The sequence below is a fragment of the Cervus elaphus genome, chromosome 14 (genome assembly GCF_910594005.1).
Source record: "Cervus elaphus chromosome 14, mCerEla1.1, whole genome shotgun sequence".
In the NCBI taxonomy this organism is placed as follows: domain Eukaryota; kingdom Metazoa; phylum Chordata; class Mammalia; order Artiodactyla; family Cervidae; genus Cervus; species Cervus elaphus.
In genome coordinates this window covers 22,510,514-22,535,328 of record NC_057828.1, presented here as the reverse complement: position 1 = coordinate 22,535,328, position 24,815 = coordinate 22,510,514, and the positions used below count along the sequence as shown (strand labels likewise).

At 40.2% G+C, this 24,815-nt stretch overlaps 1 protein-coding gene across 9 annotated transcripts in view; it reads left to right on the top strand.

Annotated features, from left to right (window-relative positions):
* ESRRG (estrogen related receptor gamma) overlaps positions 1-24,815 on the top strand; it is a 674,948-nt gene that overhangs the window by 405,857 nt on the left and 244,276 nt on the right. The gene's annotated exons all lie outside the window — the stretch shown is intronic.

Genomic DNA, 24,815 nt, shown 5'->3' with positions numbered 1-24,815 from the left:
GTTTAACATAGAAAGTCCTCCCCAACAGAAAGGTGCAATTTAAATTAAGCAATGAGGAAGACAGGTTAACAATAGAAAAAGTTTTCTGTTAATTTCATTCTACTTTTTGTTTGCTTGTTTGTTTTGGTACACTTCTATTTATACATCGACATTTTTTTTTTTAAACTTTTGATTTGATACTGGGGTAGAGCTGATTAACAATGTTGGGTTAGTTTCAGTTATACATATACCTGTATCTGTTCTTTCTCAAATCCTTTTCCATTTAGGTTGTTACATTGCATTGAGCAGAGTTCCCTGTACTATACAGTAGGTCCTTGTTGGTTGTCTGTTTTAAACATAGCAGTGTGTACATGTCTATCCCGAACTACACATTAGCATCTAACTGACTTTGATAAGAAATACTGATGTTATCTTGTGTTCTCCTTTGCACAACGTCTATTTCTCAGTAATGATTTTTACCTGGTGTCGACATGGAAAATACAGACATTGGAAACTTTTTGGGAACTCAAATAACATTCAAATTAACGTTGCTCAGCTATGTGTTTTACTAAATTAAAGATTACGGCAAGAATGACAACTTCATCCAAGTGGATCATTTGGAATTACGTGAAGCAGCTGCTGTGAAACAGCTGACAGTGACGGAGAGCGTCCTGATCCCCCAGCGAGGTCTCTAGCAGGGCGCACCCTGCCCTGAGTTCTGAAAAACACATCCTGCTCCTTTAGACCCACCTGAAGCGTCCTCCCCGTCCTGCTTGTTGCCAAACACTGGGCTTTCTAATCACTTTGTGTTCAGCCAGAGCGCCAGGAAGTCCAAATCCAACCAGACAAATGCAGAACAGCTCAGCAGAGGCAGCTTTAACAGGTGCCATGGGTATGGGTCTTAGGGAATCTGAGAAACAAACAATGGGGGCATTGGGTGGCACCATCTCTTTGCCCCAGTGCTCAGGGTTGGCATCAGTCGCTGAACAGTAGTTTGCTCCAGGGGGCAGTTGATTGATCCTTAAGTGACGGAATCACAGTGCAAAGCATATTTAGACACCTTAGCTGTGCAAGTCCCCTGCAAACAGACTGTGGTTGAATGGCTGTTGCCTGCTCCCCTGTCCTGTAGAGTGCTGGGAACAGAAAAGCCTGGAGTAAAAAGTGTGGACCTGTTCAGAATACAAAAGGCTGGATTGCAGAATTTGCTTTAAGCAAATTTGCTTTAAGCAGAGCCTTCCTATTTTGAAAACAGGCAACTGAAGATTGCCACCACATAAGCATGGACATAATTGGATGTGTCACTGTCCAGGTCTGTCCTTGTGTGCAAGAATGTGGGGTGCACCCTAGCAGGCGATGCTCGTGTGTTACATCTCGTGATTATTTCTAGTTTGCGAGTCACACTTTGTCCTCTCTTGGGCTAGCTCTTCTTGCCAAATGGGATCACCCCTCCCCACAATAACAACACTTGGTTAAACTGAGTTTGAAAAAGTTGGCTGATGCTACAGAATCCTCCCAAATCTTATCTCTTTATCAATCCAGGGACAACTTCTGTTCCCCCTAAGGAAGAGGAAGTTGTGAATTTGCCAAAAGTTCATGAACTTACCTGTGTAGCCTAAGCACGCATTACAGAAAAACTTAGAGGGGCCTGTGTGTTTTGATAGAGCACAATGTGGAAGTAATTTGAAATATCTGCATTAAGGTGGAAAACAGCCTATATGAATTGTTCTATTAATATTCAGACTCTTGGTTTGGTACTGATAGTGAAAAAATAAAAGAGCTAGAGAAGCAAGACCACATTTTAAATTACTTGAAATTACTAGGAAAGTGTTTGCTTCTACAGTTGGAAAAACGTTTGACTGTTTTCTATATTTTCCATATTCTGCTAATTCTGAATAAAAGTAAAAATAAAAAATAAGGTCAGTCAACTTAGAGTACTTTGGCATTTTGGTATCACAGAATGGCCATTTCTTTCCTGTCCAGGTAATATGGACTAAAAAGCATGATACCAGTAACCTGTTTGGAACAGGCCTTGATCAAGGATACACATTTACAGAGAAATTGAGGGTCCATTGTGTATGATAAATTTCAGCTTTACCTTCTGCCTCAAAAAAGTCTCTTCATTTCTAAACTATAGTTATAAATCAATAATTAATCCCAGTATAGTCCTCTTCGAATTCACAAACTTAAGTTTTTCTTATTTTTAAGTCATTACTCTATCTCAGTAGTATTTATTATTCAAAGTGTGAGTTACCAACATCATAGATATAATCTTTATCCAATCCCCTTTCTAGTTCAGCTGCAGGAAATTGAAGCAAAATGGGGTTGATAGATTAAGCAACATTGTACACAAAATAAGGGTAAATATTTACTGGACTCTTCTCCTTAATTGTGTTTTTTGGCCCCCTGAACACTCGTGTTCCTTGACTTTTAACAAATATACTTTCAAAGACTAATAATATCCGGGCGAGGGGGGGGCGGGTTGCTGAATAGACTCCTTGCCTCAAGTGATCCATTTCTCTCACTGTAAAAATCAGTAAACGGAGGCTTAAAAAGATTGACTAACTTGCCCAAAGTCACCCGGATTGCTCATAGTAGAACCAGAATCAAAAAGAGGCTACTCATATTTGAGTATTAAGCGTCTATAAAATGTTTGACAAAATCATAATAGCTAGTTTAGAAAAAAGTGCAATGGTTGCACCCAAAGGTCCAGTTCCTCTGCATTCCTGTATCAGGCATATCTGGAGAAATCAAAGAGAAACTGCGCTGCTGGGGGTGGGGTGGGGTGCGGGGAGGGGAAAGGGAGTGGGCCTTGCAGGACACCCATGTGATGGTATAAAGCACCCTGCAGAGGAACGACCCAGTGATGATCTCGTGAGGAACCAGCACTGTGACAGAGAGGTATACTTCACTGCTGTTATTTTATTTTATCACATAGTCTTGAGAGTTGGGTAGAAGCGTGAACGGGCCGGTGAGACAGATGGGGGATCTCTGATGGGATTGGGGTCATTATCTTGGAGTTCGTCTCTGCCACTTGCAGGTTGCTATGTTCCAAGACAATGTAAATAACCTCTCAGAATGTCTAGTGCCGAATATAGAAAACTAACATTGTGGATCTCACAGATAGGTAAGAGGACTAAATGAGATTATGTGTGAACTAGGATTTGGGAAGCTTTAAAGTGATATGTTTGTGCTAGAAATGAATGAAATGAGGTCGCAGGACTATAAAATGTATCAATTCCATGAAACTTGTTTTATGGGTTCTTAGACTAGGTTTCCTTTGCCAAGTCATATTGATCAATTATTACTAATAATCTAAAGCCTTCTGACTAGGGTGAAGAACGAATTTTAAGTTAAATTAGGCTGTTGAAGGAAAATGTTCAGAATTTTATATACACAGGTATGCCATGAAAGAAGGCAGAATGGTGTTCGTGTGTGTGTGTGTGCCTATTTTGTTTTTTGGATAAGTGTACAATTTTTGGAATTAGGACAGTGTTTGTCTGCTGATTAGCATTTGATGGCTCTCAAAGATCTCCAAAGTAGTGGGTAAAGACTGGGTGTTTTTATTTCATCAAAAGTGTACTACACACCTCTTCACACATGTCGGTTGTCAGCTAAAAAGGTAAATAAATGGTGTAATGTTCCAAGTGATACTTCTACAATTAATAAGTCTATCAAATTTGATCCAATTCTTGCTCTACTCTCAGGCAAAAGAGAACACAGTGAAATTTAAGAACTTTAAACAAGGAATTATTTTAAAAGTTGGCTTTGATATTCTGCAATTTGCATTTGCACAAATACCAGACTCTTTGGGATAGAATGAGCTTCCCTTGTGGCTCAGACAGTAAAGAATCTGCCTGCAAATGCAGGGGACCTAGGTTCGACCTCTGGGTTGGGAAGATCTCCTGGAGGAGGAAATGGCAACCCACTCCAGTATTCTTGCCTGGGAAATCCCATGGACAGAGGAGTCTGGTGAGCTGCAGTCCATGGGGTCACAAAGAGTCCAACCCAACTGTGCAACTAACGCTTTCACTTTTGAGACAGAAAACATGACATTAGTCTTTTTGCCAGTTAGAACATTTTGCCTGTCAGGATCAATGTTTTACCAAGGTTGGTATTATTTTCTTTTATTCAGCCTAATCTGGGCCTACCTTATTTTCCTTTCCCATTCAGGAGAAGTACGTCTTGTAGCAGGAAGAGTTACAGTCTCTGGCAGCAGAGGTCCTGGGGTCATACTCTGGTTCTGTCACTCACCAGGAGGGTTTTCTTGGCTGAGTGAATGCCTGAGCTTCATCTCCTTTTCATTTCATCACAAAATGGAATCATCATAAAAATCTACATATATATGAAATATTACATGCATGTAGAGATTATGGAAAAACCTGAACAAACTTTTCAGCCAACACAGTGTTATTAAATAATCACACAATAAAGAAAGCTGTTGTTACTTTGATCTCACTGGACGTTTTTGAGGTTAACCAAAATATATATGGAAAGAACGCAGCAGTGTTTGACACACAGTAGGTGCTGGACACGTGTTTTCCGTTTCTCTCTAATACAAACTCCACGTTAAAAAGTATCAAACCCTGTGTGTTTCTTTTTGCCCCCTTTGGCTGTGCGGGGTCTTCTTTGCTCTGCATGCTTCTCTCTGGCGGCGGCGAGCGGGGGCTACTCTGTGGGTGCTTCTCATTGTGGCGGCTTCTCTTGTTGTGACCCCGGGCCTCCAGAGCACAGGTTGTATAGTTGTGGTGCACAGGCCTAGTTGCTACGAGGCACGTGGGATCTTCACCGATCAGGGATGAAACCCGTGTCTCCTGCATTGGCAGGTGATTCTTTACCATTGAGCCACCAGGGAAGCCCCAGATCCTGTACTAGAGAGTAATGTGCGTGTGTGCTAAGTCACTCAGTCCTGTCCGACTCTTTGCAACCCTAGGGACTGTAGCCCGCCAGGCTCCTCTGTCCATGGCAGTCTCCAGGCAAGAAGACTGGAATGGGTTGCCATGCCCTCCTCCAGGGCATCTTCCCAACCCAGGGATCAAACCCCAGGCTCTAGTGTCTCCTGCATTGGCAGGCAGCTTCTTTACTGCTAGCACCACCTAGGAAGCCCTATTAGATAGAAAGGCTACCCACTCCAGTATTCTGGCCTGGAGAATTCCATGGACTGTATAGTCCATGGGGTCGCAAAGAGTCAGACATGACTGAGCAACTTTCACTCACTCACACCACTTCTTCTTTACTTACTTCTTTTGTTTACTTTATAATTTTACAGAATGAGTTTAATACACTTCTTAGGTGGCGCTGTGATAAAGACTCTCCCTGGCAGTGCAAGAGACACAGGAGACGCAGGTTCCGTCCCTGGGTGGGGAAGATCCCCTGGAGAAGGAAATGGCAACCCACTCCAGTATTCTTGCCTGGGAAATCCCATGGACAGAGGAGCCTGGTGGGCTACAGTTCATAGGGTCGCAAAGAGTTGGACAGGACGGAGCACGCATGCACAACACACAACTGTCCTCCTGGGAAGATGGAAATAGAAATAGAAGTCACCATAATACAATTAAGAAATAATAGGCACCCTGTGTTGGGTATGCCCTTCAGAGATAAGAAAACTAGTGAGACGTTAAGTAACTTTCCCCAGGACAAACCCTTAGCAAGGAACAGAGCTGACTGGCAACTTAGCACCCTCTGAACCAGTGGGCCGGGCAGCCTGAATGACTACTTACAGTGAGATCGTTGAAGAGGGAAGGTTGGGGGGAACCCAGCTTTCAGCTCAAGGGGGCGAGAGACCCGTGGGTCTAGCACAGTGTCTGAAACGGAGCAGGTACTGAATCAATTATTTCTTAAAGAAATGAAAGAAGGGAAAGCAGAATTCAGAAAAAAGATGAGACCATTCAGGGAGAAGTATCTTTAGCAGACACACCTCTAAATGATATTTGGTTATAAAAGGAAACTTCAGGCCCTGTGCTGAATCCTCTGATGGCTCAGCCAGCGATTTCTTGAGGAACTTTAGATTTCTCTGTTTGACCCGAGCTAAGTAGGCTGCAAACTTTGGTAAATAGAGCAGAAACATAAATGTTTGCTAATATGGAACCCCAATTACAACCTGGTCAAAAAAGCGACAGAAAAGTATACTTGCCTGATCTCGCCTGGAGAGGAAAACAAATGGGGACCAGAGAAAACCTAGTCAAGTGACATCATGAAGGCTGATGCCGCTCCAGTGGCAGGGGGCCAGCAGTATTGCTAGAAGAACAGATGGAAGATGGGACACACTTGTAGCCAAAAAGAGACTATTCATAGGTAACACAGCATGCATTGCCAGGAATGAAGATGGTGAGATGTGGGAATAACCTCTATAAGTCCTATATGTGTGCATTTCTTAAAGTCGGTTGTTGTGTTGTTTTTTTTTTTAGTTGTTGCACGTATTTTTGAAAAGTCTTTTGACTCATAAAATTTGTGGATTCCTGGCATTCTTGGACCTTTGTTTTCAGAACTGTGTTGAGAGGGGTAGGTGAAGTGTGTGCATCCCAGAGTGTTCAGGACTAGACTCAGATGAGATCAAAGATTTGATTAAAACATCCAGTGAGTTACTCTATGAATATTGCAGGGTGGATGTTTACTTTCCAAGGAAGGGGTGTGGGCTTGCATTTCTCTGGTGTGTAAATATTTTGTTTAGCACCTATTGCGGTGCTAACAACAATGTGACAAATGCTTGCCAGATATAGTATAAGTAAATTGATTTGACACCCTGAAGTTTGGTATTCTTTATTTTGTTGCCATTTGTTCAGAGACAAAGTAAAAGAGACTTGCTAGCAGACAATGTATTTCTTACTCCCTCAAGGCTCCTTGTCCACCCAAGATTGATCTCTTTGGCTTGGTTCCCTTAAAGCACTTAACCCTTTCCAGCCTTCCTATCAGCATGTTAGCTAAAAGGAGGGATGCAGCAAATAAATGAATAGAGCTACATTCCACGCGGCACCTTCTTCAGAACCATTGCCGTTAAAGGAAGGGCTGGTACCTAATGGTAGGAAATAGAACGGTTAATAGCACAGGTTAAGTCATATGAGCAGGGTTAGAATTGCTTCTTCCTCAGCTCGTACAGAAGTTGCAGGAAGTTATGAAGCCTGTTTCCTGATCAGTAAAACCGACATATTATAAAGATTATCACGGGGTTCAGATGAGCTGAATTATGAATTATGTCGGCTGAGCACATCATAAATGTGTGATACTTAGCAACACTGATGATGATGGGACTCATGGTGGTGACTGTAAGAATGCTGATGACAAGGAAGATGGTGAGGATGGTTAGAGTACTTCGTGGCAGTCACCTTACAAACTTAAAAGGAATCATGCTAAGATCTGTTTCTAGTTTGTATTTCTGGGTCTAAGACTTCTCCAAACTACCTCCTAGTTTTGAGAAACCTTAAATCAGCTCTCTAAATTACTGAATTACTCTGAAGACCAATAGCTTTATATTTTTAATATGAGGGATATACAGAATTCTATGCCATAGCCCCCCCAAAATGGTTTCATAACTTCTGAGAAATTTATTCGAGGGTTCTCTTCATAACACCAAGAGTCACTTTGCGGATGGTGTTTTTATTTCAGCCACCTTGGCCACCTCTTCTACAACTAATAGGAGATACACAGACTGTGCTGTGTTGTAATTTTTGTTCTCTGCTTGACAGCTTTTCTGATACATGAGAAAATTTGGCAAAGAGATAAACTTTCATTGTAAGTTACTGGTGCAAAGTCTTATCTCGGTGGGGTTTTAAAGCACACCTTTTACACAAAGCCTTGTCGTTTAGCTGGTACCACTAGCAGCAGCCTCATTCTGTTGGTCTCTAATGACTCTCACGGTAAGATTATGACTTAGACAAATACTTAGCAAAAATATTGGAGGCCCCATACCTTGTTGGGGTTAAGAATTCAATCCTTAACAACTGGAACAAGGTTGAAAGGTACTACTCTTCTCTGTCAGCGCTATAGGTTGTGTTCGTCATGAAAAGTAGAGCCTTCTTTTTTTTTTGTTTGTTTGAGGTAAATTCTCCCCAAACTAAAATTTTGAAGTTTTTTTGATGTCTGGGAGAGTCCAACACCAGAGGGCGATGTGAACACAAGATTTTAACTAGTTTTTAAATACAGTTTATTTTTGGTGTGTAAACATAATAAGTATACTTTGTGTTCCTAACCATTAATGTTTCTTCTTAAGAATTTTTTTCTAGCTACTGAAATTTTATTCACTTCATCCATTTCCCCACATTTGCATTTTTCAAAGAACTGAAAGACTATGAAATCATTCATTCATTTACCCGGTTATTTATTGAGTACCTACTATATGCAAGATACCATATTAAAGGTTTGGAGGAAGTTAGTGCAGGAATGGGTAGACTCATTAAAGAAATGTGTGCTGGTCAACTTCTGCATGCAAGATACTCTGGTGGGTACTATTGGGATTATTAAGATGAACCAGGCAACTCCTGCCCTCAGGGAACTTCCAGTCTACTGAAAAACTATGACTCTGTGCTTCTCTTCTGTCTTTGAAGATTGTTTTCATTTATCATGAATCCTTCCTTTTCCAACTGTCTTTTAAGACTTAGCTCAGAAAACCTGCTACCTTCTCTCCCCTCTCCCAAGCAGAATGGTTCATGTCATTTCCTAAGACTCTAACCTACTTTATAAAGACATAGCACGTCTTTGAAGAGCGTTATACAGGGGCAATACCCCTGGAAAGGGGAAAGCTTATTCAGTACTTCCGGGTTAAGCTGAGATGACTGTCCCTAGGTTTCTAGAAGCAGAATTGTGAGAAATATGCAAGAAAAGAGGATTTAGGTCAGATTGTAAACAGACTTGAATTTCAGGTTACAGAAATCTAGATTTTGTTCTGTAGCAATGGATATCATGGGGTACTGGGGAGCAGTGGTGCTTGAGAAGACCATGTGAGTTGGTTTAGAAAGGCGCAGGTAGATGGAGGGAGAAAAGTTAAGCCAATAGTTTGGAGATTCAGGCAGAAAGCTTTGGGAACACAGAGATGATTTGAGGTTAGAACCACTAGGTCTTAGAAACTTACAAATTTATTCCAAGCACTTCTATGCAAAAGCATGGCATTTTTTTGGTGACTAAAAGGGTTGTATAAATTACTCTTTCTTGTAACAACCACAGTTCAAAGTTCAAAGTGCAAGAGCCCTGATATGTTTGTGTTTACTCCTTTATTCCATAAACAGCTGTTGAATATTTATTCTCTGTCAGACCCTGAGCTGTGTTCCAAGCATTGTGGAGACGATTAAGACAGGGTTCCTACCCTCAAGGAACTCACAGTTTAACAGAAGAAATACAATTATGTACAAACTGATATGAAAACCCAAAAGGATGGCACAATAAGAGATGCCTTCAGGGAAGAGGAGATCTTTCTGAGTTTTCAGATGAAGAAAGATGTGTAGGTGTGTGGGCCAGGGCTATGGAAATCCATGTGTGTAGTGACAGAGGATTATGACCAGGCATAAAGAAATAATTGTACATTACACTGATCCCTGGTGTCTTGGACAGTAAAGCGTCTGCCTGCAATGCAGGAGACCTGGGTTCAGTCCCTGGGTTGGGAAGATTCCCTGGAGAAGGGAATGGCTACCTACTCCAGTGTTCTTATGTAGAGAATTCCATGGACAGAAGAGCCTGGTGGGCTACAGTCCACAAGGTCACAAAGAGTCGGACGTGACTGACATGACTGAGTGATTAACACTTTCACTTTAACACTGACCCCAAAGTGTTCAACTCTCTAGTAATGGCTGCTCTGTGTGGACAATGTTCTGTTTTTACATTCCATGTGATTCTATTATGTTGGGACAGCCTTCCTGTAGGGGGACAGGGTTGTGAGAGAAGACAATAGGCTAGAAACTGTGATGACTCCGTGCCAGTTCTATTGGAGAATTAGTTTTTTATATGATTCAAATATTTTTCAACTGCATATTAACACATGAAATTCTGCCCCAGAAACAGTTGCATTCAGAAGGTGGAAAAACTAAAGAATGTCAATCTGTATTAAATCCCATATTGATAAGTGTGACATGGTAAGTTCAAAACCACTCCAATAAATGTCAAGTTTAATACAGAACACCTCTGCCTGCAAATAAGCTCCAGGAGTGAAGAAAATAGCTACAAATAAAAAATGTGAACCCTTTTTAAAGTTCTCAGTCATTTTTTAGTTCCTCTGTTGGGTATATAGAAAGGTGTGTGGAAAGCATTGTTTTTCTACAGGCATCTAAGATGGGGTTACTATTTCTTTCTTTCTTCTTCTTCTTCTTCTTCTTTTTTTTTAATGTTAAGCACGTTCCTTTGTAGGGCTTAGAAATCGCTCTAGTCCAAAATTGAACAGAAAAGGCCTCCCCTTGTGCTTTTTTTTTTGTCAAGCTGATGAAGCTGTATAGAAATGTAAATGTAATATAAGGATATATGTTGTAAGCTAGCCTTGCTCTCGTTTTTTTTTAACTCAAGCGCCCTTGTAAGAAAATTCTCTGATTTTGCTGTGTGTGTACATCTCTTGTGTGAGGGCATTTAATTAGCTACAAGTTACAACAAAGACTTTTGAAAGGAAAATATATCTGTGGTGCAAATGCCTTTATTTTCATTCGGCGAACAGCAACGTTTTTAACTCCCTTATCAAGAACTGCATGAACAGCCCAGACTAAATTGGGAACATCTCCACACTGTTTGACAAATAGATTTTTTGTAAACTGATTTAGCCTTTTCATTGTTTGCATTTCATTATATAGCAGACTTCATGTCACAAAATCGGTATTCATTCAAAACAGAGAATTTAGAGATAGGACTATAGCCAGATAAAAAATATTGCACAGGTCAGGCCTATTAAGCCTAGCATAATACAGCAAGTCAGTGATCCAAGGGGTGTTCTTCAGCCCGGAAGGGGCTAACATTCCCGAGGTCAGGAGTCAGAGTTAGGACTTAAGATGTGGCCACATTTACAAGGCAATCTGCAGGGAAAATTGTAAAGGATGAAGGCAGCTGGTTGGATAGACTATAGAAAAGAGACAGGTTTGTTATCTGCATCTTAAAGCTCATTCTCCTAAGGAGCCAGAGGTGGGAATTTTAAGTTTAGCTGTGTCTTTGTTCTGAAGCACTTGCTCATCTGAGTTTGGGACTCCCTGGTCCATATAGAAACTGACTTTGAAAAGAAGTTCATTTTTTTCATTTTTCTTCTAAATCCTTTTGTTTGGACCATACTTCTGCTCAGTCGCTAAGTCATATCTGACTCTTTTGCAACCCCATGAACTGTAGCCCGCTAGGCTTCTCTGTCCATAGGATTTTTCAGGCAAGAACACGGGAGTGGGTAGCCATTTCCTTCTCCAGGGCATCTTCCCAACCCAGGGATCGAACCTGCATCTCCTGCATTGGCAGGCAGATTCTTTACCACTGAGCTCCAACATGGGGCTCAAACTTGAATTTGCATTAAAATCACCTGGAAGATTTGATAAGATACAGATTGCTGGGCCCCGCCCTCAGGGTTTCTCCAGGTAGGGTCTGAAATTGACATGCTCAGTTTCCAAGTAACACTGATGGTTCACTTTGAGAACCACTGGTATAAACCCCATATGCCAATCCCTAGAGAATCAAGCCTTAGCATCTCAAAGCACCTACTGGTAAAATCCACTGAGCAAGCGTCCTTGGCAGCTCTGCTGCTTAACCTCAAGAAGAAAGTCTGAAAGATCACTGAAGACAGTTTATGTATAGGAAGCTTATTTGCTAAGAAAAAAAAAATTAAACATTTAATTTAATAATTGAAAATTATTTAAAAATTAAAGCTATAATTGACATCTTGCATACGTGCGTGATCACTTCAGTTGTGTCCGACTCTCGAGACCCTATGGACCATGGCCTGCCAGGCTCCTCTGTCCACGGGATTCTCCAGGCAAGAATACTGAAGCTTATTCTTTCCTTATTAGGCATTCCTTCTTGTTCCCCACAGCCAGGGGCTTTTTAATTCAGTTTAATGTGTCCCTGGAGATCACCTTTTGTGCACTTGTCCTAAGAAGCTGAGATTATTTATAAAGATGAACAGGATACAAGTTTTATTCTCAAAAAGCTTATATTTATGGGAAAAATCAGGCAAACAGAAGGAAAAAGTCAATAGCATTTGGCTAGTAGAGGTTTAGAAGGATGACGGGCTTCCCCACTGGCTGGTGGTAAAGAATCTACCTGCCCATGCAGGAGACGTGGGCTCCATCCCTGGGTCAGGAAGATCCCCTGCAGGAGGAAATGGCCACCCACTCCAGTATTCTTGCCTGGAAAATCCCATGGACAGAGGAGCCTGGTGGGCTATAGTCTATGGGTCACAAAAGAGTTGGACACGACTTAATAGCCAAACAGCAGCAGCAGAAGGATGCTGGGGTCTCTGTCCTGTAAGAAGCCTCCTCTGAACTCCCTAGAGAGAACTAAGTATTGGGTTGGCCAAAAAGCAAAAAAGCTTTTTGAGATGTTACAAAGTTTTCAATATTAAGGATAAGTAGGATATTGCTAAACAGAAGGACTGGGGAAAAGCAGAGAGAAAGGAGATATGAGGATGTATACTTAGGAATCTGCCAGGAGTTTCAAAGTTCTAGAACTTTCTCTGTATAAGGGAGCTGTTTTTTTACCTCTCAGATCTGGTGTCTAGTTACCTCCCTTTTGTACTTTGCCCCACTCTTTCTTCTTTTTTTGTTTTTTTCCTCCCACATTAAATTCCATTTGACTATTATTATCTGTGAGGGAAATAAGCCACATTGGCTGTAAAACCATTCGAATGATACGTAAGAATTTAAGGAAGAAATGAAGAGTAAATTTTATTGTTTATGATCCCACATTCATATTTTAACTATTTCACATCTGCTTTTAGTCTAAAGCACTGTGTTAAGACAGACTTTTAAGTTCTGCTCAGCACCTCCGTGACAAAACACGTGCTTCCCTGCTTTCTCCTGGATGCTTGGCAGTATTGCTCTCACTTTAAATTTCATAAATGGATGGATCTGTGAAACTCTGGTTCCTCAGCATGATGTCACCTAAAAGCGAAGCCCACAAATGCTTTTCAGCTTACCTGAAGTCACTTTCCTATTGCTTCATGTCACCTTTTTTTCTGTCTTTCTCTGTGTTGGTTGCAGTTTGGAATCACCAGTAGACTCTTCCCCAAAATACTACTGTGTGGATCTCAGAGAGTCTAAGTCAGGGAGTTTGGGTGAGATCCAAGCATCTGTAGCTTTCAAAGCCCCAGGTAATTCCACTGTGGATCCTAATGATCTCATTCTATGATTACCCTTGGACTTTGGAATGTTATCAAGGCCTACACAACAAGAAAGGTGATGTCCCTTCAGCAGGTCTAGTGATGATCTAGAAGTTTCTTGCATTTAATGACTTGACATGTAGCTACTGAGATTTCTGCATGTTAGAAAGTGTTTGTGGGCTCCATGTAAGAATAATCTTTCCTGACAGGTGCATGGTTCACAGTGCTCTTGGATTTACATGATTTCACTTGTTTTTACAGCAGTCATGTGAAGTAAGCAGGGAAGGTATTTTTTATCCTCTCTCCTCTCTTGTTAATTGTTCTTGCCGGTGATAACACTAAGAAGAAACAATTCAGGTACTTGTCAGCTAGCTCAAGAGCCAGGATTGAACATAAGCCATCCAATATGTAAGTGGATGCTTCTACTTACACTTCCTTTATATGGTTCAATAATAGTAAAATAATGCTTCCAGGTCCTGTGCTAAGCAATTTACCAGTGGTTCTCAAGTCTCAACTTTGGCAGCATATTGAATTCACCAGGAGATTTAAAAACTCCTGATGCCAAAGATTATAAATTAATTGGCTGAGGTGTAGCCTGGGGATCAAGATTTTTCAAACCACTGATATATACAGACTTTTTCATTGAATCCTCTGAACATGAGGTTAGAGTCACCATTTTAAAATTGAGGAAACTGAGGCAGAGAAGAACTTAACCTACCAGCCCACCATCCACCAGACAAAGTATGGCAGAAGCCAGACCCAAAGCAAGGGAAGAACCACTGCCTGAAGCTCTCAGAGTTGCCATATTGTCCTCTTACAAATGTAAGGTCTTTTGCTTCAGATCTTGCAGCATAAACAGCTGAATTTAAAAAGTTTACATACACCAGTGAAGCAAAAGAACCAAATTTAGAGTATTCTGAAAGTTCAAGTGTCTGGGCATTAGCCGTAGTCAGCATTGGTATATGTATTTATTTTGACATTTGTTGTTGTGTGACTTTATTCATCAGGCTCAGTGTATCCCATCAGTTTAGTTCAGTCGCTCAATCGTGTCTAGCTCTTTGTGACCCCAGGGACTGCAGCACACCAGGCCTTCCTGTCCATCACCAACTCCCGGAGCTTGCTCAAACTCACGTCCATCCAGTCGGTGATGCCATCCAACCATCTCATCCTCTGTCGTCCCCTTCTCCTCCTGCCTTCAATCTTTCCCAGCATCAGGGTCTTTTTCAGTGAGTCAGTTCTTCACATCAGGTGGCCAAAGTATTGAAGTTTCAACTTCAGTATCGGTCCTTCCAATGAATATTCAGGACTGATTTCCTCTAGGATGGACTAATTTGATCTCCTTGCAGTCCAAGGAAATGCACTATGGTGCATCCCACAGTGTCCTTCTAGCCCCGCGGTCCTCAGGTTTAGGTATCAGAATCACATCGAGGGGCTGTTAAAACACGGATTTTTCAGGTCCAGTCTCCCTTGGTAGGTCCAGGCCGGGGCCTGAGAGTCTGCATTTCTAGCTGGCTTGCAGTTGATGTGGACTCTGCTAGTCTGGGATCTGCTCTTTGAGAACCTCTGCACTAGCCCAATCCCATTATTCATGCAAACCGAATGAGATGAAAGACCAACCCCAAGGTTTCAGATTACAGAAAAGAATACTTGCTCCTTAGTTGCTCCTCAGTGTTCTTTCTACCCCATCTCACTCCTCTGGGCAAAATGCAGGAACGTCAGAGCTTTTCTTTTCTACTCTTACCCTAAAATCCAGCTTGATTTTAACTTGAGGGGATAAATGTTCGCATTAATATTTAACGCTTTAGAAGCATCTGATTTGGGGTATATTATATTGTCTAGAAGAGTTATTCATTAGCACACCAGGAACTGCCCCTTCAGAATTTTCTTCCTGTTGTCTTTCTCAAGACAAGGTAAGTACCATGATGCAGAGAATCAAGCTCTTGGGTAAATCGTTCACTTAGCTGAGACCACTCAGATCACCTAAGGATGTAGATTGATTTGTCATTATGATTTTGAGGATGCAAAACTTGTAAACAGTTGTTCTACAGGCTCTCTCGTGGATGACGAGGGTGAGGAGGAGGCACCACTGTACAACCTGTCTTAAGAAAAAAAGGAATACTGAAAAATACGGTCAGCTTTCCCTTCTAATTCATTGGGTGGGGTAAGGGGGATGGGATTCTGTAATAACAATCCTCCTTCCCTCATAAGTCAAAACACAGTCTCATTTAGTGAGTAGTTCATTGTGGAAGAATAAATATATTAGCCCCATTAAAATAGTGACAGGGTTTCTTCAGAGAAACATTGAAACTCATTTACAAAAAAAATCAATCAGCATGAATGTGACAGTTTTTGCCCAAATCAGCTGTCCCTTGGGATAATATTTATGGAGAGCCTAAAATGTCCAGATTCCAAGGCAGAGCCCAGATGATTAAAAGAAGAAAGTTACTAAATGGAAAGCACAGGGACATAGGACAACCTAGCTTGATACAAGCCAGTTAGACCCCTGAGTGCAAAGCATTGTGGGCCACAGAGGAGAGAGCCATTGACTCTGCCTGGGGCCCCCTGAAGGATGCTTGGAGAGGAAGAGGCATCTCAGGGAGCTCCAGAAGGCTGGAATGGTGCTGTGTCTATCCTGTGGATTAAACTTTGTTCAATGCTGTAGCTGACCAAATGAGAACCAGAATTATAAGCAAGGGAACACTTTCTTTGCAATACTACAGAGTTTATTTATGAATGTGTAACTTTCTCTCCCCAGTAAGAGTACATGAATTCAGTCTGGTAAAAAATAAACAGAATGTTTACGTTCACATTCTGTACATCTCAAAATATCTATTAGGATTGAATAATTGAATAGGACTAACTGCTCAATCGATGGAATGAGGCCAATGGTGGGGCCAAATTGGAAAGCTCTCACCACAGAAAGAGCCCATTAAAGCTAATATTGTCTCATCTAATCATCTTTGCTAATAGAGAAAACAAAATGTGGCCATGTTTCCTTCTAAGATTTTCTTAGCAATAATAATCGCAGACCCAAGAGCACCCGGCAGTATGCAGCGCAGTCTCCTTCTTCGGCCTTCTGGAAAGATTTGAGAGATGAAATCAAGTAACTCAGAAAACTACGCTGATGCTGATAAGGTCATTACATTATATAGGTTGATCACAGTTCTTTTTTTACTGAGGAAATCTTAGAAACATTCCAGGCAAATAAGGTGATTTTTAAATTTCATTTAAATCTTTACAAATTGCGGTTGCTTCATTTTTAATGAGGGATAGTTTTGCTCCTTCTTAGGTCTCTGTTCCCCGGCTTCTAGAGTTAAGACTGGAGCTGTATTACCATGAAACTTGGGGAAGAGAAACTAATCAATGGAGAGCTAGACCAAAGCTTTCTGAGTGAAGTCAGAGAGAGAGAAGGGAAGAGAGACTTCAGGTTTCCTTTTTGTACTTTAAATTCTCATTAGTGTTGTATGTGTTCATCCCAGGAAACTTACACAGGGCCTGAGACAGATCAGGAATCCCAAAGGTGTGTTTCCTCAGTAAGAAAAGAAGAATAAGGTGTATCATTGGTAGGAGCAAGTTTATTCTGCTTTCCTGAAACAAAACTGTTTGTTCGTGGGTAAAAATGCATGCTAGTGAACGCTTTTCTGTATTTCTTATGTGTCTTCTTTAAGAAGATGAAATAAGATTTATGAGAAATAGCATGAAATTAGGACCACAAGAGATGTAGAAATTAAAAAAAGAAGAAATTCAGGTCCTCATAACTGTAGCCTAACAACCAAATATCTTTAGGCCATCAAATAAATTCTTCAGATATAAGTTTTGTCGTCTGTAAAATGAGGATAATAAAAATAGAGTTTCTCCCTGCTTCACAGAGTTGCTGTGAGGAATGTGTGTGAAACAGCTTTTGTTAATATTAAACTATAGGAAAAATATTAGATATCCCACTTTTTCTAATCAGAACTTTTTCCTAAACAGCTTAACTTTTCTACCTGGCTATATTTTAAAACTATAAAGATTGAAAAACTTTCTTCCTTTGTTAAATGTTTCTCCTTTGTTTGGAGTTCCAATTTATTTATTATTTTTTATTTTTATTTTTATTTTTATTTATTTATATTTTTTTATTTTTTTTATTTTTTTTTTCCAGTGGGTTTTGTCATACATTGATATGAATCAGCCATGGATTTACATGTATTCCCAATCCCGATCCCCCCTCCCTGGAGTTCCAATTTAATGAAGGGTGAATTAATCTGTTTCTTTTCTCACTAATGAAAATTGTCTTTTGATTTGTTTAGTTTTCTAATTCTAGTAGTAACTGAACTCCAGGGGGAAAAAAAGGGAAAAATGGGGTCTTTAATTATGTTACTTGCTTTTCTGCAACACAAAGTTTGATTGGATAAAGCTTGTGGTACCAAGAACTGTGTACTTGGGGACAAACTACAGGTGAGATACAAGCCCCCAGGGTCTTAATGTATTGTCCTCATATCCCCGTCTCGGTCACCATTTCTGTATTATAATCTACTAGGAGATGGGAATGGAGTTGTTTGCCTCACTCTCTTTTGCATCTTGAGTGTGGTTTTCTAGAAAATTCTTTCTGGCTCTCCTTGACAGGATGCAAAGTTGTGTGTCCTCATCTGTGTCTTCCTCTTGGAGTGAAACCACCAAAAACACACAGGCCTAAAGGCAAGATCTTGCTTTTTTCTGTTGATTAATTAAGTCCCTTCTTCCTGTCTTGTAAGAAGAGAAATCCACCACCTTTCTGAAAGTATTCAGTGCTCTGTGCTGCTCTGGCATTAAGACTGCATAGAAATAGTTGTGTGCCATCCATAGGATCTTGTCAGCATTTGACTACAGAAACACTAGACTCCTAAAAGGATTCCTAAAAAGAAACCCTAAAATTCTTAATATCATTTTATATATATATATATATATATATATATATATAGTACCAGAGGCAGTTTTGAATGCTTTTATTTAAAAAGTAGTCATTTTCAGGACATATCTGGGATATCATGATTTTCTAAAAGCATTTCTGTCGGGTTAAATAAGAGAATGTTTTCATGTTACCCTGATAGGGGTCATGGTTTTAGGTACTAATATGGCAGCTTTGTTTGCTTGCTTTTGTTTTGGTAATAAATATTGTCTTTCCATTATCTGATATTTGTTGTTGTTGTTTTAGTCGCTCACTTGTTTCCGATTCTTTGTGACCCCCACCGACTATAGCTTGCCAGGCTCCTCCCTCCCTGGGATGTCCCAGGCAAGGATACTGAGTGGGTTGCCATTTCCTTCTCCAATCTGATATTTAGTCAATATGAATATTTGGAGATGAGAAAGAAAGTGATCATTCCGTGTTGCCTGTTTTTACCTTTCCAAAGGATAAGTGGTGAGGAAAGCTGGAATATCTTGATAGAGCAGACCTGGACCTCTCATCTTTTCTTTCTTTTTGTCTTTTTCTGCCTCCCTTTTCTCCACTTACTTTTTAAAAATCACTTTATCTTTTTAAATTTCCTTACATTACTCTAATAATCCAACTGAATTAAGACACCTGAGAAGTACAGGAAAGCATTTTTGCCCACCAGTCTTTCCAATTGCCAACCTCCCTTAAACTGAATAATAATAAACAGAATAATAACACTTGTCATCGGTTCATTCATTCACTCATCCAAAACATATTCATTGTGTTCCTGTAACATCGACAGAAATACTTACTGAGTTCCATTACTGGACACCTAATTACCTGGGGAGAAGAAAGAGAATTTCTCTCTGCTAATTCATCCCCACTTCTTTTTTTAATATGTGGCTCTTTTTGACTTTCTAAGCTTTTGGAGGAACCAGAGGACAGTTTGGACATCCACTTGGGTATTTATCTCTTGCGATTAGATGTCTCTTGACTCTTACTTGGGACCACTGTCCTTAGAGGGCTCGGGTTCTCAGCCAGAGTTCTTTGCACTACTAATATAGTCAATAATTGTGAGAGTGACATTAATAGCTTGTTACTATGGTTTCCCAGGTGGCACTAGTGGTAAAGAACCCGCCTGCCAATTTAGGAGACCGAAGAGACATGGGTTCGATCCCTGGGTCAGGAAGATCCCCTGGAGAAGGAAATGGCAATCCACTCCAGTATTCTCGCCTGGAGAATCCCCAACGACAGAGGAGTCTGGCGGGCTACAGTTCATGGGGTCGCAAAGAGAGGGATATGACTGAAGTGACTGAGCATGCACGAATGTAAGCACAAGAAATGGGAGAAAATATAATTTTTTAACTGGAGTATAGTGGCTTTACAATATCGTTAGTTTCTGCCGTACAAGTGAATCAGCTATATGTATACATATGTCCCCTCCCCCTCGGACCTCCCTCCCACCACCCCGTCCCACTTATCTAGATCAACACAGAGCCCCGAGCTGAGTGCTCTGTGCTATCCGGCAGCTTCCCACTGGCTGTTTCACACATGCTAGTGTGTACACTGCCAACGCTACTGTCTCAGCTCGTCCGCTCTCCCCTTCCCCTCCTGCGTCCACGTGTCCATTCTCTACATCTGCGTGTCAATTCTACCCTGGAAATAGGTTCATCTGCACTTCACTCTGTGATAGACTCTAGGTCCATTTACATCTCTGCAAATAGAGCTTTTCTACTCCCTGAGTAAGTAACCTGAGTTAAGGCTCTTACCTCTCTGGAGCCTTATTTTCCTCACCTGTAAGGTAACCAGGTTGAACTCAAAATCCCCACGGGGTCCCTCGGCCTGTAATTCCTCGTGGCCTACCCCTTCTGTTCCGCCATAGATTAGCGGCCATTCAATGTAACAAGAGCAAAGCATTGTGAAGAAATTGAGTTCTTGGGGTATCTGATCAAAAGCACTCCAGGGTAAATGAGCATGTGCTTGGGATAGTAATAAAATCAACAGCATTATTGACGGACCTGCCAGGGTGAAGGGATGTGGAAGAAGTGTCTTAAAGGAAGAAAAAAGAAGTAGGAGTAATTTCTCTCTCTCCTTCTTGCTGGTAAACAATGTACAATTGAACGCTCTGGAGGTTCAGCAGAATCACTAACTTTCCAAGTCTATCTTCTTCATAACCTTAATTTTTCCCATTCATTACATCAAAACTATAATTATATATATATGGCAATAGTAGAGCAAGCAGTTCATATCATCTTATGGTAAAAGTTATTGATAGTTTCACTGGGGGGATATTTGCACTTCATTTCCCTTTCTATAAATAGCTTGAACCAGTCAAAGATGGAAGCCAAATGAATTGTCAGTGTCATCCTCTTCTATCTCATGGTTAGTGAGATTTAAAAATAATACGGTTAACATTTATGGAGGGCTCACTGTGTGAAGGATGACTGTAAAATGTATGATCTGTGCTGGGGCACTTGGGGGAGTGTAAGCAGTGAGTACTATAAATGTTTAAGCCAGGAGGGAACGCTGGCACAGCCAGAATGTCCTTGGCCCACAGGACCATATGGTTCCCCCAACGAGGACCAGATACCCTGCTAAATCAGTTTAACTCGTGTAATCCCCGTAATTTTTACACGGTTGCTATTATTGTTCTTCCCACTTGGTAACTGAAGAAAACAGGTTTATATGGGTGATGTGACTCTGGGTCCAAAGCCTCAGCCTTCCTAGTTGCCATCTGAACCTGAGGCATGACCCCAGGGTAGGTATCACCACCTAGCTAGAGGCTGTCCACAGCCACCTGACAGCTGCCAGGCATGACAAACACACACATCCCTGATTCTTTCGCCATGGCAGGGGGAAACAGATTTTTATGAAACATGTTCATTTGTGAGAAGGAACATCCTAAGTGTGTCGGAGAGTTCTAAGATCCAAAAACAGCGTGATCGCCTCTTTCGGCCTGTTTATATGGACACGAGATGCTGAATATCTCACTTTTTTAAAAAATTGCTGTTTCTTGGAAAATTTGGACAAAAAAGTTCATGGAAGCAGTAGGAGAAGAGAACTTTCAAACAGTGTTGTTGTTTGTATACATCAGGAAAAAAAAAAAACTTTTGTGCTTTTAATCATGTGTCATGAATCGGTCCATTTTTTTTAACTTCAAATATACTGTGTGTTGAATGGAATGATTAAGATGCATAAATTGATTATTACTGGTATCAAAGCAAGTATTGCTTCCTCTGAAATCTGTCATATTTGTTTCACGTCTGTTTCTGTTCTCGCTCCATTCCCACCCCCTGCCCTCCTCACAGAGTGAAGCTACACTTTATTTTGGACAACACTATCACACACATGATTGAGTCAACAATTTATGGCTTTTAAAAATAGGGATTTCGTCCTCTCTTAGGTTTATTGTTTATCATAATCATCTTTCAAGTGAAAAGGCTAATTTACTCTTTCTATAGGAATATTTTAAGCTTGATTATCATAATATTACAGCTGCCTGAAAAGGTCTAAAACGGGACATTGACCTTGAATGTTTTCTGCATTTAGCTCATGGTGCTTAACATTCAGGAAAGAATATAACTGCAACTCATTTATTAACATGTAATCTCAAAATGTTAACTATTGCTCTGGAAATACATGCCACGCAGATTATTGAAAGCTTGTAGAATATGAGAAAATGCACTTGGTATTTTACAGGGGTTAAGTATGTCAGAAATACAACACAACTAGAGCCAGTTTTCCCATTGGAACTACTGTAGTTTATAATTTAATTTTTACTGACATTTCACCATGTATATGATTAGCTTGACAAAATGAAAGTGAAGTAATCCTGAATTAATTAAACAGAAACCAAATTGCCTCTGTTAGTTTCTCTGTCTTCCTTTGATTCTTTATTTTTTTCTCCCCACTTTCACAAACACACTGGGAAAAGAGTTTTGTATGTTCTGGAAGTGAGGTAATCACTCCCCAGAGAATGGGCTTTGTTTTACATGGACTTGGTAATTTGGGAATGGGATGGATACATAGGACAAGAGGTTTGTCAAAAGGAAAGGTTTTTATTAGTGCCTCTGTGGAAGCGATCACTTTCAGTAGAAATGATTGCTTCTTGCCAGTCGAGACAATAATTTAAATATCAAAGCCTGTGCCCTAGAAATGAAAAGCAATAGAAAATGAGGTTTGATGAATGGATAGAGGTTTGGTGGTGATATAAAGTAGTCGTACTGACTTCGAAAGAAGTCTTCATGTTCTCACTGGGAAGGTGTCTTCTTAAGCAGGGTTATAGCCTAAAAGAAATCTCAAAGCACAAATGAAGAAGCAAGAGACACAGAGACACACAGCTCATGAGGTGGCAGAGGGGACCCTGGGGCCCAGGCCTCTGCTTGTCCTTCAGGCTTCTTTTTCCAGGGATGTTCCTTGTGGATTTTCTTTTGGAGTTAAAGATGGTAGTTTGTAGAAGTCTAGCTTTGCTTTTTGTTGTATATTATACTACACACAATATATCACAGACAGCAGGGAAGATGGTTCCAAAAGTTAAACAGATTTTCGAAGGTTTTATGATCTTGAGAAAGATCTGCAAAAGTAGATTGCAGGGCAATTTGAAAATCTAAATTTGCAATGCCTTGTTTAGTTTGAAATATTTAACAAATGGCAAACGCACGATATAGAATCAAGATTTGCTGCAAAGAGTGTGGCAGCTATAAACATTTTCATACAGATGAATCCTGTTAATTTTCAGAAAAGGAAGGTGGGGCTGAAAAATAGCTATTAGCATGCAGTGATAGCAGGACTAAGCATTCTCCTCACCTTCTAACATCATAAGAATTCAGTTTCAGAAAATGATTCCGACTCAATACAGTAAAATGTCTGTTATAGACAACAGGAATCTACCTTTTGTTTCCACTGAGTTTTGTTTGTTGCTATTTCGCTCTTTCAAGCGGAAATGAAGGATATTTTCTGCTTAGCATCTGTGCTTTCGTTGGGGCCTAAGAATGAAGTTGTTTGGATATTAAGCTGCATTGTTTAAAGAAGAAGAGACTGAAACTCTGTGTGGATCCAGGTTCTGATGCCTAATAGACTGATGTTCACTAATTTGTTAATATCCTTTGCGAAACACTCATAGGGGTCCTTTTGTCTGCTTCCATTTATCCTGCTTTGGGTAGACTCCTTGTGGTAAGATTGTGAAGTGTATAGACTGGTGAGCAAATATATTTATTTATTCTGGGCTGGTGATCTGTCCATTTGTTTCATTTTTCCCCCAAATCCTTTGTAGTTGAGATTCTTTAAAGCTTATGCTCAATATTGCACATGGTATGTTTATTTCCTGTAATTATCCTCCTTCCTCCTTCAAGGTGAAAAAAGACTCTGTGACTAGGGAAGATTCTAGAGATGTAAGCTGTGTGTTTATAAAACATTCTGGAAGCTGTCTCACAAGTTTAGTGCAGTAGATATTATTTTAAATTTTAAATTGGTTAAGCTCGATTCAAGACAGTAGGTGTAATCTTAGGCCCTTGACTTGTAGAGGTGACACAGTGATCCCTAGGGGAAATAAACCAGCTTTGCAAACCGACTCGTTCAGAAAGCAGCTAGTTCAGTGGACACGGCACCTTGCATAGATGAAATATAGCTAGTGAAAGATCTGTGGGGATCACACTGGGCATGTTTGTACATGGATCCCTGCGAGCACAGGAGACTTATATATGAATACGAGTCTAAATATGTTTAAAAACAGACACCAGCAAAATCAAATGGTTCAGAATGGGTCAAATAAGTACCCTAGGAAAAATAAAGACATTCTAGGAAATAAAAGATAACTCTCAGGAAACACGGTGACTTAATGTCCATCGGTAAATTACTGACTACAAATCTTGTCTTTAAAAAGCCATTTCAAAGGAGTAATAAACAGGTTCTGTCACAGTATGATAATGCAAAGAAACTGAATAGAATATAGTATTCTGCACAGGAGCAAGAGCTGAATGTGCTGAGTACATTAAGATCCACTGAATACGTTAAATGATCTTTATTTTTTTAAATGTCCCGGGACAAAATAAGAAGGAAAATTTTATTTGCTGTATCTTTTCTTTTAAAAATGTGTACAACTGGATTAATTACCCTGAGGATTTTAGTTTATTCACAGGTTAAGACAGGAATCCTTGAACCACAGATATTTTTTTCCCTGTCTTTCTAAAGCAATATAAGTTTCCATATTTCTTTTATTGTATTTTTTTTAAAAAATCATGTTTCTTTTTCAAATGCCTTATTTATTTTTTAAATTATAAAATGATTACATGTCTCATTTTCAACTGAACAGACAAATCTGGTTTTTCTTTTTCCTCGGGTGTCTGCAGATTTCCTACATCTCAAAGCTCTTTTAATTCACTGCTCACCACCAAATTTACATCTTAATTGCAGAGTTCACATTTAACAATATAGACAGCATAATGCTACTGGTAATTAAGCTTTTACTACCTGCTTTTCTACAGTATTCTTAGGCGTAGTTTTTGCTATGTGAGTTCTCCACTAGAAACTTGTATGCATTTAGACCACAAACAAAAGGCATCAGGCCCATATCTTTAGATATGGCTAAATACATGGCAAGGAAATTGCTTTCTTCTGTGGGGGCAACCAAATCATGTCTGTCATTTTTATATTCTGAATGTTAATGTGGCTGTTCTATTTTAAAGGCCTAGA